The sequence below is a fragment of the Anas platyrhynchos genome, chromosome 21 (assembly GCF_047663525.1).
Source record: "Anas platyrhynchos isolate ZD024472 breed Pekin duck chromosome 21, IASCAAS_PekinDuck_T2T, whole genome shotgun sequence".
Taxonomy (NCBI): domain Eukaryota; kingdom Metazoa; phylum Chordata; class Aves; order Anseriformes; family Anatidae; genus Anas; species Anas platyrhynchos.
Window position 1 is genome coordinate 7,314,828 of NC_092607.1, and position 16,073 is coordinate 7,330,900.

The 16,073-nt window shown below is 44.5% G+C and overlaps 1 long non-coding RNA gene across 1 annotated transcript; it reads left to right on the top strand.

The window, feature by feature from the left end:
* Positions 1-11,568: 11,568 nt before the first annotated feature.
* On the top strand, positions 11,569-15,457 carry LOC139999216 (uncharacterized). Its single transcript, XR_011804477.1, has 3 exons — positions 11,569-12,587; positions 13,407-13,612; positions 13,959-15,457. It is a non-coding gene; the product is annotated as an uncharacterized lncRNA (long non-coding RNA).
* The last annotated feature ends 616 nt before the right edge of the window (positions 15,458-16,073 follow it).

The window sequence follows — 16,073 nt, forward strand, 5'->3', positions numbered from 1 at the left end:
AAAATTCTGGACATCTGGCTCCAGTAGTGGACACCACAACCTTGTGTAGGTGTCTAATCTTCTGTGCAATGCAAAGGGACTGTTGATGCTGAAGGATAATGTTCATGACATTCAGCCTGTTTATTGGGAGCCCACCTACGATAGCCAGGGAAAAGTGAGTTTGTATTGGTAGTCCAGCTGGGAGCTCAGCTCTTCGGGACACTGAAAACTCTCCTGTAAATGAGTTTCTAAAATCCCACAGGCAAAGTGGTGTAGACATAGATGAACCAGTTCCAAAACTGGAAACCCAGAACTCAGACAGCAGCGGCCTGCTGATGTCCAGCAGGGATACAGTTGTGCACATGAGTTATGAGGCCCTTCCGAGGGAGATGAACACAGTCACAACTTTCACTGATGTTTGCTAAGGACATGGAAGACTTGTTGGATTTAGCTCTTGGTACCTCAGCACCATGCTCTGCTACAAAACTCGTCGTGTCGATAGGATTAGACAGACTAGCAGTAAATTCCTGCTGTGTGATGGCTCTGTGTTTGATGCATTCACTTAGCAGCCTGCAGTGGTGCTTCTAAGTCTCCTTCAGCAGAAGGTGGTAAAACTTACTACCTCCAGGAGCTTTAGGATGAAAAGGGGGGCCTCCTAGTATAGGTCAGACTCTTTTGTAGATGGTACCCGATGTTTTATCAGCTTAGGGGAAGGACTGTGAATGCAGCTCTGCAAGCAGCACCCCATGGAGCAGAGAGACGCCAGCACTTGAGTGAGTACTGCTTGTGGATTTGGTGTAAGGGAGGGTGGACAGAAGAACACTTGGCAGGGGCCTTGGGGCATGGCAGTGGCTTGTGGCTGTGTGGTTACAGAGAGAAGAGCCCATCACCATACGCAGGGCACAGCATGGGCACTCAGCGTGGTGGTGAAGGCTGGGCAGCCTGTGACGCTGGCAGCAGGGACTGATGGGCTTGGGGGCACTCAAGTAACAAATTGAACGGTGAATATCTTAAGATGACTCTGGTTTATTGTCCAGATCAGGTCAGCGGAAAAAATATTGGGAGACTGAACAAAGAGACAGGCTGCTTTAGCAGATAAATGGACTGATCATTTCGTATTGAGGAACAATCTCTAAAACATAGTTTACTGCGCAGCTGAGGGCTGAAGCATTTGCTGATGCCAAGAGCTACTTCTTTGACCCTAGGCACGCGTGGAATTAAATGGCGCGGTGTTTTTTGATGGTTAAACTCCCCGAAGAAGACACTCCATTTGTTACCGGGGCTCTGATGAAGTAAAGTGTGGTTTATATGTACAAGGCCGGCCTTCAACTCATCTCAGAATGAATGGAGAGGTAAAATTGAATTTTACACTCCTGCTGCTATGATTAATGTGCAGGCTCTGGGATCCAGCGGCTGGCCGCAGGAGGGCAATGCAGGCTCGCTCTGCGGCTGCTGCGTGGGAGCTCGCTGCCCCTGCTGTTTATGCACAGGGATGCCAAACAGAGGGGAGTCTGCATAAATGAATAGATGCTGTAAGAATAAGCCTGTTATAGCAATAAATTCCCTGCGTATCCATCTCGGCACAGCCCTCTGATATGAGGCTGCACCTGACAAAGGAATAAACTTGTTAGATGAATAAAAGAGCACATATATATTAAATCCCAGAGTTTAACGCCAGCAGACAGAGAGGGCTGCACCTAACTGAGGGATGGGAAAATGGGTAAAGCTGCTGGAGGGAAATGCTGAGGGAAATGCTGAAGGGCTGTGCTATGTTGCTCCAGCCTCTAGAGTGGTTTGGAGGGAGGCACAGCAAGACCTGGAGGTTTTCAAAGCTTCTCACAGGCAGGAGAGGAACAAGCCACCCAGCAGCCCTATAAACGTCTAGAGTCTGCTTTGGGAGTAAAGAACTGGGAGAGACCAGTTCATAACTCTGTTTGGGACTGAGTGGCATTAGCAGAGGCAAGTTGGGAGGCCAGGATCTGTGAAGCATCCTTGTAGAGAGGAGAGGAGAGGTGTCCTCTCAGCACTACTTGCCATTTCTCTCTTCTTCCACCCCCTGGGACTCTGGCTTTCCTGCTGGGCAGAGGGCTTTTTGCCTCTGATTCCTTTCTCACTTGTCCCAGTGGGAAACTGAAGCTTCTGTGAAACCCTTCAGTGGTAAAAATTGTTCCCTGGCCCTCCTGCTTGACATCCTGGGGTAGTCTTGCTGCTTCATCTGCAGAGCAGTGGTCAGCTCTTTCATCACGACCTCCAGCTTCCTTTGTGTGAGTTCAGCTGGATGTCTAATAGCGCATCCTCCCTTCTGGCTTGTCCCTGGTGGGGGATGATCTGGCCTCAGTCACTGCTCAGTGCAGCATCTTCCTTTTGCACCATTTGGACCAGGTTTAGTTCCCTTTGTTCTGCACAGCAGTACAGTACGGCAGCATTTGCTGCTCTTATTCACATAGTGGTTTTCCCCAAATTCACCGTACTGTTTGCCTAAAAATAGGGAAATTCAAGCCAGTGACCCACAGTAAAAGTACAACAAGGTAAGCCATCACGTCTCACTGTCTCTGCATCCCCAAACTCAGGACGTCTAATGGCGAAAAGTCATGGTCTATAACAGAGTCACAGGCGAACACTAGGGAAACCTGTTAGATCTGGCCCAGTGAAATCAAAAGACTCCCCCCACTATGTTTCTAATGGGACTGAAAAAATCTGTGTAAATCACTTGGGAGGGAGAGAGATTTTTTGTTTTGTTTTGTTTCTTGATAAGCTGAAAATTTAAGTTAACTATCAGGTGAAAACCTTTTGCTTTTCATTTTTCTGTTGGAATGCAAAATCAGAAATACTGTTTTGGATGGTATGGGTATTTTTATTATTCCAGATTTTTTTTTTTTTTGCTTTGCTCTTAGTTCATTTTAAATTTAGATACATTTGTAAGTGAAAGTGTCTAACACTTGTTTCTGAACAAAAAAATACTTCTCAGCTAAAGACGTGAGCAGTTCTCTGCCCTTATCAGCTGCAGGGGGAAGCACGTGTGGGGTGAACCCCAAAACTCTGGAAATGAGGCTGGCTGGAGGAGTGTTACTGTACCTGGGGTATTTCCCAGATATTGAGCATGGAGTGAGCTGATTCTTCTCGGTCAACACCTTGTTAGTTTTATAACCAGCTACCTACTGCCAGTGACGTGGCTGGCCATGTTCGTGGACGTGGCTTGTTCACATTCTAGCTGTTTTAGAGCAATGTGTGTGTGGTGTGATTAAATACCCTGTGTGTGCAGGGTTCCCCAAATCCTCTTTGGACTTTGCTCAAGTCTACATCAGTTTAGGGAGAGACATTTGGAAGCCATTGGCAGGGCTGCTCCGTTTTCCATACCATGTGAAATGCATTTTGTTTTGCTTTTTGTGCTACTGAGATAGGAGGAAAGGTTTCACTTTCGGTGAGGAAGGTAAACTTTCTGGTTATGATCCTTTTTGCCCAACTGAGGGGAAGGTGTGCAACTCTAGGGGACAGAATATGTAAGGTTATCATAGAGATCTTTTTAAATGGTTTCAGCTGCAGGAAAAAACCATGCAAAGAACCACAGCTTACTGGTGTAAACCTGCAGCACCCACCTCCCTGCTCTGCCATGCAGCTCAGTGCAAGCCCAGGGATGAGCTGACACCTCGATTTGTGGTCCTTTCCGCTAGCAAAGCAGTCTGTATCAGGTATGACAGAGTTACAACAGCATTAAAACCCTCACTCCGTTACAAATGGAGCTTTTGGTAGCCGTCAGTCCCTTCCCCTGCATCGGGAGGCACAGCGCATGACAAGCTGTTTGCTGGGGCTCACGGCAGGCGTCTCTCACTTGCTTCAGACCCAGGCTGGGCTGAAGCACCCGACAGCAGTGGGGGCTGAGGGTCCCTGTCACCTGGCCACATCGTTCCCATCCCCACATGACATTGAGCACGTTCATCCTGCTTGGTGCATTACGGCCGAGCCTGAGCACGTACCCACCGCAGCTCTGGGGCAAGAGGAGGCTGGCTGTAGGACCAGGTGTAGGTTTGGATGGGGCTGCAGGTGGCTTTTGGACATCAGCTTTGGCTTAGCCCCTCTCCTCGTCCCATCCCAGCGCAGGGCTGAGGGCGCCCGGCTGGCAAACAATAAACGGCTGAAGGATAACAATGAGTCAGGTGGAAAAAGGAAATTGTTTTTTTGACAATCTGCTAGTGTGAAGGGGGGGGGGGGAAAGCCTCTGTAAGAATGAGGAGCCAGGAGAAAGGGGATAAGTTAACATTAAATGGGCATGTGGTGACAGGGGGGGAAATGGTGGGACATCTGGAAATGCAGCAGGAGCCTGGAGAAAATCGATATGAGATAAGCGTTCCAGGGGTAGTGCTGTTCATCAGGTGACAAAGTTAAAGGCAGCGAGCCACTAAAAGTGAGAAAATATCACTGACCCCCTGCAGTATTGATCAAACAGCTGAGACACTCAAGGCCAAAGGCACTAATAAAGTGAGACGTATCAGCAAGAAGTCCATGAGAGCAGATGAGTTGGCTTGCGAAGGTCTTAAAAATAAAAATAAAATGTATCTGCAAAAGTTCTTGTTAACCATCTTCTTTGTCTTGTTAAGTGCAAAGGGGACAAAGCAGCTTTACGGAGAGGCACAGCCAGGGATCTGGAAAGCTTTGGTTTGCTATGTTATTAAGAGGGATTTTGCAAATCAAATGGTTTATTTTCTGGAGCGAAGCAAGGAGCCAGTGATGCTGGGGAGGGCCAGCAGTTCTGCAGGCTGCTCCTGAAAGTGCTGCCAGGATACCACAGGAGTTGACCCAGCTCTGCTCAGGAATCTAACTGCAGTCACACCCCAAAATGCATCTGCAAAACTAAATGAGCATCCTTGCGGTGCTCCCTCTCCCTGACTGTAGCAGTGGTACCATTGCTCATCTTCTGCTAGCAATGTCCCACAAAGCTGGAGCCTTAACCTGCTCTTGAATCAGTTTACATATGGAAGATAGGGCTGTTTGTATTGCTGAGTTTCCTCTAATCCCATGTGGCTGAGGGACGCAGGTAATGACAGGTCTATCACAGGGCACAGGCATTTAAATGGGGACCAATAATTCAACGAGTAGATGTGCAGAAACTGCTGTCAAGAGGCACAGTGCTAAGGGAAAACAGAAGAACCTGAACACGACCTAGTCTGTGTTCTGCAATCAACCCAGTTGTTTTAGAACAAGGTACTCCACAATTATTTTGTCCTAGTATAGGAGAGATTTTTATTTACTATATGAGAGCATGGTTATTTTTTAATTTTTATTTTTTAGAATCATGATATTAAGGATGTAATTTGGAACAATTATTTAGGAATTGCATTGTTGGATGATTTTTCTCCTGACAGATTAGACTGAAGTACAGCCTCACCTGAAATCAAACCTCCCTAGTTTAATTTATAGTTGTGTTCCAGTTAACTTGTGTTCCAGTAATATTTGCATTCTGGAAGTATCTGAAGTGAGCTGGGAATCGAGCAACTTCCAGAAACAGAGGAAAGGAGAAACAGAGAGGAAATCTTTTGCTTCAACTTGCAATAGCAACGGTGTGGGGAAAAATGCAGTGAAGCAATTGAAATGAGGTTAGACACCAGTCTGACTAGTTACAGGTATGTGGATTTTAAATGAATAATTCATGGCAGGTTCATCTGGGCCGAAGATGAAGATTTGCTACTTGAAGAAGTAGCAAATTAGAGTAAGTCCTTCTGTATAAGATTTGTACACTCTAGTAAAGTCTTTGTTGTTTCACATACTTTAGAAGGTATAGTGCAAGTCAGGAACTAAATGGTCTGCTTGATCTTTTCACTGATAAAATGCCCTTTTATTCCAGTTTTCGATGTGTCTAGGAACAGGAGCTTCCCAGAACTAGACAGAAATAGCAGAGAAGGGTTTGTTTCAGCTATTTTGAGTTATTGTAAAATTACCCTAGCACTTGCATCATTATCTGTTCACACAAACAGTTGCCTTCATGCACTTTATTTTACCTGCCTTTACTCTGGTTGTTAAGATTGTGAATACTGGGAAAGCACAGTTGCATGGGACTTGCTGTCCTTTTGGCTCAGGAAGAAAAGTGAAAAACTGCCCTTCGTGTTGGCTTTTGTGATAGACGGCTTCTGCTGGCTCTGTCAGCCTGTCTTTCCTCTGGCTTTTGTCCACCTCCCTTGCAGAGTAAGGAAAGGAAGGTGAAGCAAATGCTAACTTGCTCACTTACGGTATGTGTGAGATCCCTGTTGTAATGATGATGTACTGTCCTAAAAACATGTGTACCATGAATAATTTTAGCACAGGAACTGCCAAGTCCTCCTGAGGAGGTTTTGTGGGGGGGAAGAGAAGAGACCGCAAAGGAAGCTGACAGAGAAGGGGATTTATATAGATTAGCTATAAGGAGGAGAGGTTAAAGTAATTACTGTCTTCATGAGGTTTCTGTATGATAGTAGAAACATCTGTACCTTAAATTCATATTTGAAGGCCCTAAAACCAGAAGATAGTGTTTGTTGTGATGGATAGGGTTACCACTGGAAATATATTGCAAATTTCATCTGGGACATGGACTATTTTATATGCAGCAAGGACAGATAGGCAAGCAAAAGGAGATTAATTAAATTAAATCAATATGCGATCTCTAAGCCTCATAGTAAAATCTTAAATAAAAACTTGGGAGAAAAAATCGATTACCTTTGCAGAGTGTGAGTTGGAACAACTGTTAGTTCAAAAAATGCTGTTTCAATAATTTAACAAAATGTTTGACTTCTTCCTCTCTCCCATTTGACCATCTTTTTGCATGATAGAAAAACTGGTAGCCAGAATTTCAGAGGTTTTTCTTTTGCTGTTAGCTGTTTGAAGGTTTGGACAGGTAGTGGCACATGGAGGAGCCCCCCCTCCAGTCTCTTGTACCTCTGGCCCTTCAGAAAGGGACAATTGTGCCTTTTTGATGGTGTGTCCAGGCCTTTTGTTCTGAACAGATTTCATTACCTGAACTAGGAGCAATTATTAAGATTTTCAAAAGATCGGTGATCTTGAGTGTGCAGCTACTGAGTGCACAAGTGCCTCTTGCAGAAACTGTTAGGTTTATAATCTGTTGGACCTGTTGGGTTTAGTACTTTTATTTCCTAGGAAATCAACAGCCAAGACACTTGGTCAGACAGGAAAAATTGTGAAGGAACTGGAACACCTGCCAGGACAGCCCTGCAGCAACACATGTACGGAGAGGTGCGTGCTGCTGACCTTCAAAAAGCATCACTCCTCTGCAGCAGGCTTCTTCCAGAAATGTCTGAATGTGATTTGTTGTTAACTGTGCTAGCAGGATTGCAGACAGAGCTTGTTGTGTCTACTCTTAAAACAAAGAGGCTTTCCTCTCCTTTAGAGCACCCACCTCTTCATGCAGCTGGGCTGGTGTTGTAAATACTGCTACGTCAGATTGACTGTGCTTATTGATAAGGGCACAGAGCTCTGCCAGGAATCTGTAGCTGATCTCCCTTATGTGTCTGTGACATAATGAAGTATTTTAGGTTTTCAGCCCAAATCACCTTGCTGGACCTACTGCTGGCAGTGTGAGTAATCCAGCAGGTTTCCTGTTGTCACAAGGACCAAAGTCATCGATCCCTCCCCATCTTTCTCCATACTGGTTCATCAGTGGTCTTACAACTTCTGTTTTTTTTTGTGTGTGTGTGTGTTTTTTTTTTTGTTTGTTTGTTTGTTTTTGTTTTTGTTTTGTTTTTGTATGAGCCCTCAGTTAGCCAGGTTGTATATTGCTGTTAAGAAGTGCAGGTGAGAGTTTGGTTGTTACATGTGCCCTTCTGGACCTGAAGTCCATCTCCTCCCTAACTTCAGGGGGTGGATTCTGCAGCCCAACAGCTCCCTAAGGGCCTTGCTCCTACTGAGGATTCTGGTTTATTTGTCCCTATCAGACTGTGCTTCAGACAAGCCAGGATTTATCCCGGCAAAGCAAACTCAAGCCTTGGAGAAGTAGCAGTAGGTGCTCTGGCCAAGCAGGCTGATACCATGCCTATGCTGTGGCCAGCTCTCTCCACATTGGCCTCCCAGTTTACCGAAGTTTAGAAGTTTTTTGGCATTAACATCCCAGAAAGAGCTCAGCCTGCTTATTCCATCCCTGTCCTTCCAGAAGCAATGCTGCGCCGCTGCCTAATTTCCTGCAGACACGGAGCCTTTCGGCACAGTCCCTCGGAAGAGGCAGCAGATCCTCCTGACTTAAACGGATGGGGCGCGAGGCCTGGGCAGCGCCTCGGGGAGGCCGGAGCCAGGAGCAGGATAACAGATGAGGTGCCACCGCCGGAGCACCCGCGAGCGCCGTCAGGCCTGCTCTTGGCCTGCCTGTTGGTATGGTAACGGCCCCTTATTTAGTGGAACGCGCCATCCGCAGCGCCGTCCGGCTATTTGTACTTGTCTAATTATTATTACTCTTTGCATTTTCGTCCAGGGGATGAGTAATGGAAGCAGGTTAGAGGGAAGGGAAGGTGCAGGGGGGAGAGAGCGGTGATTTGTGGGATAGGTATCTCGTCTCGCGGAGGAGGACATTTATCTTGCTGAGCCTCTGTGAGCAGCCCAGGCTGTCAGTCCACGGTGCCCAGGCGCATGAGTGTCACCCACCCTTCTCCTGGTGTCGCCCACCCTTCTCCTGGACAGCCTGGACAGCACCTGGGTGGGCACCGAGGCCATGCCTGGAGTTGTTCTGGTCGCAGAGTGCCACTGGGATCTGTGTTTGGATTTCTAAAGTCTTGCCATGAGCCAGTTGTTTGGAAAGCGAGCCAGCTCCAGGAGGCCCAAGGAGCCGTAAACGCTGAAGGCTTCTCAGATCTTGATTCAAGCTGCTGTGCTCATCCTTGACAACTAAAATCTCCCACTTAGCGTGATAGTTCAGTGAATCAAACCAGATTAAACAGCCAATTTTTCTTCCTAGAGCCAATGGTAATTTGAGATCATTCACCCAAAGGTAATCTGAGATTTTTCAGGGCAGAAAGTTTTGCCTGAAATAGGGCATTGCTTTATGACAAGCCTTCCTTTGGTCAAGCATGGTGGGGACTGCCTCAAAGCACAGTTGCCCCAATAGTTTGGGCAGGACATTTTATGGCTCTTGTCTAGGCCAGCTATAATGGTGGGTAGAAAATAGACACCTGATGATTTTTTTTTTAAAATGTATTTACCTGCTTTCTGATAGTTTTACTTTTTTTTTTTCCCTCTTGGTTAAAATGTTCCTGGAACAGTGTTGCTGACCTCCCAGAGGGGTCATTTTTGTCGTTTTCTGTGGTCTAATCTGGAGTCAGTTACCCTGTTTTGGTGGAGTGCAAAGTGTGGCCTCTTGGAGGTTTGAACGGGTGGGGAAAGAAATTAAAATTTTGTGAGGGTGGAGAGAGGGTCATTAATTCCTACTTCGTGGAGAGGTGCATAAATGAGAAATATGAATATGTCAAAAAGAGCAGTTATGTCTGTTCAAATACACTTCTGTTAAGTGAGCCCTTTTATTCATGTTTTACAAAAATCATTTGTGATTTCTTTAAACACTGCACACTTGCAACAAGTAGTCTAAATGTCTGTATTGACAAGCCCATTGGATTTCCTTCACCACAACCATGTAGCAAAGAGCAGCTTGTACCTGCTCTAGCAGAGCTTGTATTTGATGCAAGAAATCCTGCCTGCCTCATTTTGAGCTATACCTAAACATCTAGAACCAAAAAAATTCAACTACGTACTATCTGACTCTTGTTATTTCATGGGTGTGAGTTAAATATGGAGTATTTAGAGATGCAATGATGGAATTTTATGGATGCAATGCAGGATTTTTATCAGGGGTCACTTTTATTCCATGGAGCATATAGTTTTATGCAACTATGCAGAAAGCTGGATGCTGCTTATTTGTTTTATTTTTATTTTTCTTCATTATTATTTTTTGGCACCTGATTCCCAAGAGGAGGTCTCTTGAATTCTGAACAAGCTCATATCATGCCCTAACCTGTGATTATGGAGAATTTCATGCTTAAATTGCTCTTTGTGGCTGTGGGGGGCTGTTGTAGTAGCAGAGGCTTCCACTGCTGGTGTAGAGCCACGCTCAGCAAGCCAAGACCTTTGCATCGCCATCAAACACTTCTTACTGTGTTCCACAGATGGCAGTGGATGAAAACAGCAGCTGATATGCCACCATGCAGCATGCTCTCAGGTTCTATTATAAAGCAAAGTACCTCCTTTCTGCAGATACTCACTTGTATGAGAAGGAAGATGCTGAGCCTGGACCAAAAATAGAGGGGCCACTACTCAGAGTATTGGTGGTATCTCATGTAGGCACTCCTGAGGCTGTTTGTAAACCAGTGCAGCCAAAACCCAACATGAAGCCTGTGCTTTGACAGTCAAATACAGTTTTTCCACAGTGACAACAAAACCCCTTAAAGACCTTTTCCTGCTTCCCCATCTTCTGGATTTGTACATTATGTTCCCCATAACACCCTCATCTCTCAGGACCATAAATCCATCACAGGGAAGGCCACCAAGGCACCATGCTGGGACCTAAATTGGGATTTGCTGGAATGGGGATGTGAAAGAGCTTTGGTTTTTGCCCTTTGACAGAATAGCCCCAAATTATTGAAATTCAGCTTACATAGGCACCTAATCAGGATTTCATTTCCTTGCGCTGCCTGTTCTGTCAGCTGTTAAGGTCTTATAAACCAAAGCTATCCTTGCTTTTGGTGCTGGGAAGAATTTTGAAGTTCCAGAGCAGTAAAGATATATTGTCTCTAGCAATCAAAAATCAGTATGTTTGACCATAAGATCTGCTTGTGCTTGGATGTTGCTTGGTCTATGAATTAGAAGGTGCTTGTTGGCTGAATTACCCAGCAGCTTCAGCTGATGGCTGAGCATCTCCTTCCTCCCCTTGCCATGATGCACAAGGATGGTCTAATTTGGGGGGTGCTGGGGCCACATTCAACCTGGCCACCAGTTATGTGCCCTGGAAGGGGAGAAACAAAAGACCTCAGCTCTAAAAGGCCCCAGCACAAGCCAATCCGAGGGCAAGCTGTGGTAACGGCCAATTATGATGGTATTATAAAAGATGGCATTACAGCACTGAAAGTATTGATTGAACCTTTAGCCATTGCAGGCATTGAAAGAGAGAAAAAGAATGAGTGTGAGATCAATATATGCATCTTTAGACCTATTTATCTCTGGGTGATTTTTCCATTCCCCTTCCTGTTCGATATGGCATAATTTACCTTCATAAAGTGTTCAGCGTCAGGGGTCCATTATCAGAGTAATCAGTTTTGATTAGTAGAGAAAGGGTACAAAATTGTTTAGCCTCTAGATAGAACTGTGAAAAGTGAGTAAACTATGCTTGACAGCACCTAATGCAGTTAGAATGTAGACTTAATTTGATTCCAATTCTTTATGGCTTTCTGTGATTTCAAGCATCTATTGGTTTGTTAGAAAAATATAATAGGAAATGGGCCATGGCAGGTGGGAGGGGAGAGGGAGGAGAGAGATAATTTAAGTTTGCAGGATGCAATTTTCCTCAATATAAACATTCTAATGCAATTTGATGCCCGTTGTGTTTTGGTGCGCCAGGCGGGAGCTTTTATTTTGCAGATTTATTTTTAGCACTCTGAGTTTATACAGGGGTAACCCAAGACAATGGTTGGTTGCTTATTCCCAGTGCCACGAGCCAAGCTTTAGAAGTTCTGACATGCAGGATGGACATGGGAGCTGAGGCTCTTTCACTCATACACTGCTATAGTGCCAGCATCTCCCTAGCTTGATTTTGCTCTTTTTAAAACCAAGTGGAGAAATCATGTAAAATCCATTAATGGTGGCAGGGCATTACGAGATCCTCTAGTGAAGTGTGCATGCTGCTTTCAAGTCAGTCATTAATCAGGATGTGATTAATGCTACTGAGTGTGCCATCTGTGTGAAAGGAAAGGCAGTTAGGATTTCACTAGGCAATGACTTCACCCTGCTCCTGTTCTCAGCACACGTAGCAGAACAGCAGTATGGCATGCTGGAAGTGTTACCTGATTTCCCAGACTTCTGTAATTAGATGGTTTGAGTTCAAGCATTCAAGAAATTAAGTGAAAGATTTCTGTCTGTCAGGTGAGGAAGGGACCTCTGTACAGCGCTGTTGATTTGGGACCACAGAGAGGGGAGGTTTGTACTCTTTTTAGAGGCCAAGGATGAAACTTTCTGGACACATCTTTGAAATACTGAGCTAAGAGGACTTCACTCTACATTTACCTGCTATAAGAGAATTTCCTACAGGACCTATCTCCTTGTTTCATTGCTTGTCTTGTTGCTCTGTCTTTACAGGATAAATTTAAGCACCATACTGTTTAAATGCAGCAAGCGGTGAGAAGAAAGGCCTCTGCACTTGTGCAATGTGTTTCTTGATCTACCTCATCGTAAAGACTGCAGGACTCTGGGACAGGACCCTTCTACCTTGCACAGCCCATGGTGTCCCTGAGTGCCTCCAGCTCTGCCCTCCTTCATCTCATCCCGGACCCTTCATTCTTCTGAAGTATTTTTCCTCAAAGTACACTAGAGCTGCAAGAAGAGCTCTTGCCTCCTCTGCTGAGTGCATGAGGTGTCAGAGTCAGGGTGAAGGCTGGGTGAGGAGCTGCAAATTAATTGTAAAGCTTCCTGTGACACTACAGGGTGTTAAAGAATTTTGGATTGGTCATAAATCAACAATCCTGGCAAACAGGGCAGAAGAACCATTTATTCTTGAGCATTTTAGACCCAAACCATTTAAAGGCAACTTCAAAATGTTTTCTCATTTCACATGAAAATATGGTGAAATTCTGCATCTGTCAAGATGAAACTTCCCTATTTTTTCCCCCATGAATTTATTGGTTGGATTTTTGAAACACTTAAATTTACAATTCAACAATTTGAAACAATTATCAATTCACAAAGTACTTTGGTTGACCTGAATCTGTGTTTATCTGAGTGGGGCTGGCCTTGGCACATCCCTCACGGCGGTGAGAAGTGACACATTGGGGCTGTTATCCATCATTCCAGGGCTCAGCAATTAGCCCTATAGCCTGTACCAAAAGGGGCAATCAACACTTTATGAGATGTGTCCCAATCCCCACCACCCCGTTCTCTCCATTTGCAGGAAGCTGATGTGAAGATTTAGTTTGTTTCACACTAAGTAAATAACCAGTTCCAGTGGGAGGCATGGGCAGCTGGCCGGTTGCCCAAGGTGCCTGCAGCAGGAGAGGCACACCGGGCTGCCTGCTGCTGTAACATCTTACGGGAATGTACAATTGGCACTAAAACCCACGTGTGCCAGCTCCCAGCTGAAGCCCTTGCACCCTGCTCAGATACCTGTGTTGTCCTGAATCCCCCCACTTTTACTTTTCCCTCTTCACCTTCCCCTTTCTTCTCCACCTTCCCCTTTTACTTATTTATTTATTTCTTCCTAGAGAATCACAAAATCATTCAGGTCGGGAAAGACCTCTATTGGAGCACTTAGAGGAAAACCTGGCAGATTTCTTGAATTTGGCCAATGAAGACAAACACAGGACCTGCCTGGATCTCACAGCCACAAAGCCCAGCCCGAGCTCACACCGAGCTGGCACGCTGCTTGTGCACCGCCTGCGCCCAGCGATGCAAGGATTACTTGCCCTAGGTGAGCTGATCAATAACCTTTTACATGGCATATTTATTTTTTGAGCTTTATCTATAAAATTAGAGCTGAGCAAATCAATTTGTGTAATAAGATCTCTAGTCACAGATCCTTTAGTATTTGGTTTATATCCTCTAGTGACCAGAGCTTTTAATACCTTTCAATGCTTTGGGATGGTGGCAACGTTGCCTGCTTTTGTGCTTTTTCTGAGTTCTGAGATATTTGGGCTTGTGTTTATAGTCCTCACTTGTATTTTTATTATTCTGAAACTCACATCCAAGTAAGGCATTGGCAAACAGCTGCCGTCAGCTGCAAAAGAAATATCTGAAGCTCTGCTCTCCTCCTCTAGTGTTGCTTCACTTGCTGCAAACCCAATGCAAGCCAAAACAGCAGAAAGAACCCTGGGCTGTGGAAATGGCTTTTCATGGTGAATTTATTTCCACTTTGAAAAACTGGCAGCAGCTGTAGGAACTTCTGCAGCTGGAACCAAGGAAATGCACTTCAGGTGCTAAAGGGATGGACAGGAGGTGATGGGACACTAGGAGGCTTGGATGGTGGTAGGTATTTATCAGGTCAAAAAAGAAGGGAAAGATGTCTATCATTATCTGAAAAGTCCTGACTAGCTCTGTGGTTGTAAAAAATCATAAAAAATGCCATATATATGTATATGTATTTGGCCGAGCCAAGGCTGTTCTCCTCTTGGTGAGCAAGCTGCAGTGCTCTGTGAGCATCAGGGCTGTTGTCAGACCACATCAGGACTCTGAGTTGCCTGTGCATGTGAGTCGGCTCTTCAAAACAGCAAGTTGAAACCAGATTTTGGCCTTTATGATTTCTGCAGAGAAACAGGCCAAATCTGAAAATGTGTTGTTCAAATGGGACACCATAACACCTGGTGGGTATCTGATAGCAGCTGGCATTGTCTGACCACATAAATGGGACGTCAGAGTTTTGCAATCGATGTTAGTTTTGATGTTTCAGATCTCTGTCAGAATACTGTCTGTGTGTGTATGGAGCAGAAGTGCTAAAATAAAATTTCAGAGTGAATAACAAGGATTTCTGGGACTTTTGTTTTGGTCCGTAGCCTAGCAGAACTCTCAAACACACGCAGTTTTAAGGAAGTGTGTAACATCTTAAGTGAATTTGTTTCAGCTGTGTTCACGCCTTTTTGTCAAGTACTCCCCATGAAAATTTGGACCATAAAATCCTTATGGTATGAAAGTTTTTTTTTCTATAAAGTTTAAAATTGTGTGCAGCAATACTCCGTATCCCAAGCTAATATTTTACATGTGTGAATCAAAGTATTAAGTTCACAGGTTTTGACCAAAACTGATATTTATTATGTGATACAACCAATATGCTACTACTTACCTGTTTATTCACAAAATTGCACCATATGTCATAGAATTATGATCTGTACAGTAGCATACATTAAATTAATTAAGTAATTTGTGTAAAAGATTAGCTAATCTAAACATATAATTCCTTCTTTTTTCTTTTGTGAGCAAAATAAGGCAGGAGGGACAGCTTGCTTAACTTGATATCCATATACATATATTCCTGGCATTTTAGGAAATTCATCTTCACAGATTTCCTTTTCTTAGACTGGGATAACTCAAGTTTTTGGACATTAAAACAATTTCAGACAAAGCCTGAGAAAATGGGTCCTGTTTTCAGAGGTCATCAGCTATGATGGGGAAGGTCACCAAATCTTCTGTCAGTAGAGTTACCAGGTTGTAAGCAGATGTATATATCTGGGGCAAAATGATTTAAAGAGGTAACATTTTTAGTAGTTAAAAGATGTCAGTTGAGTAAATAAACCTAGACTATCATGTATGAGTTCTCCTGCTTCCCAAAGTTCATTTGTGATAACAAGACTCTTGGCATTTGGATAATAAACCGTGATCTAAGGGCTATTGTAAGCAGGTTGAGGAACTCGGATGGTGACATTAATGATGCAAATAATACAATAACATTTGAGAAGAAACTTCTTGGGGGGGGGGGAGAGGGAGGAGACAGGTAGGATGAAAGGGCAGCCAAATGCAAGAGAACAGGGACAACTTCATCATCATGGCCCTTCATGCAGAGAGGGCATCCACCATCTATTCACCACACACAGCTTATATTTTTGTGTCAGTTCTGTGAAATAGCACTGTGAGGAGTGTGTTTGAGATAGCAGGACATAAGCAATGGTTACGATGCCTGTCTGAATCAGTTTGTCTGCTCACATCAGTTAAAGCGACCAAGTAACCTGGGCTTAGTGAGTCACTCGTGTTGGATGAGCTGTGGTGACTGTGTGGATGCGTGCTCAGTTATCCCACTGCCATGGGTCTCACTGGATGATTGACTTTGCAGGGAGTTACCTGCAGGCATGTTTGGATTGTGTGAACTCATCCCAAATCCCATTTCAGTGGAAAAATATTTCTTGCAGATCTGTGCAGGGAAATGCTAGAACTCCCAGGAACCC